Source organism: Anneissia japonica, unplaced genomic scaffold (genome assembly GCF_011630105.1).
Source record: "Anneissia japonica isolate Jap-2015-1 unplaced genomic scaffold, ASM1163010v1 scaffold165584_len757_cov132_single, whole genome shotgun sequence".
NCBI lineage: Eukaryota > Metazoa > Echinodermata > Crinoidea > Comatulida > Comatulidae > Anneissia > Anneissia japonica.
In genome coordinates, this window is record NW_022727829.1 from 1 (window position 1) to 757 (window position 757).

Here is a 757-nt window from a genome sequence, read left to right on the forward strand (position 1 = left end):
TATATATATATATAAAATAATAATCATCAAAGGAAGGTAAATACAGTGTTAGAATAAAGGACATGATAATACATCGTGTAGCATAGCTCTCAACGAATGTAGTCCTGTAAATAAATGAATAAAGAAATTGTGTAATAAAATGCCTCTGGCGGGACTCGAACCTGCGACCTCTCGCTGTGAAGGCGAGCGTCATAACCATTAGATCACGGAGGCTTCATGGTTGAACAGATTCAAATACCACAAGATACACTCCATTACACAATAAATACGACTAGAAACAAATAGTTGCATATATTATCTTTATTACACAATTTCTTTTTTCATTTATTTACTACATTCGTTCAGGTGAACTAGTATAGGTGTACTTTAATAAAATAAAAACCAATGTCTGCGTTTACTGGGAATCCGAGCAAGCCAATTTAACAAAACTAAAAAAAAACACTAAAAAAAAATAAACTAAATATCGAGCTATCAATGAAAAAGCGAAACTATAAAAAATAATTGAGCAATGTCCGAAGAAGTATGGACGCTATAGAAACTATAGAATTTTTTTTCGGTAAAATGAACATAATATTTCAACATCACTAATCTAGTTTCAACGTTGTTGTACAGTAACAATAAAAAGTCAAAAAGTATATATTTTTTAACAAACATGCCTATATGAACACCTCGTTGAAATAATCGGTCCAACGAGGATTAGTATTAGGATTTATATTCAATTTGCAACGTCACAATACTTTTTAGATTGACCCATATA

General features: G+C 30.8%; 1 non-coding gene across 1 annotated transcript; it reads right to left on the reverse strand.

Moving 5' to 3' along the window:
• Positions 1 to 140: 140 nt before the first annotated feature.
• Positions 141 to 213, reverse strand: Trnastop-uca. Its single transcript has one exon. It is a non-coding gene; the product is annotated as a tRNA-Sec (tRNA).
• Between the last annotated feature and the right edge of the window lie 544 nt (positions 214 to 757).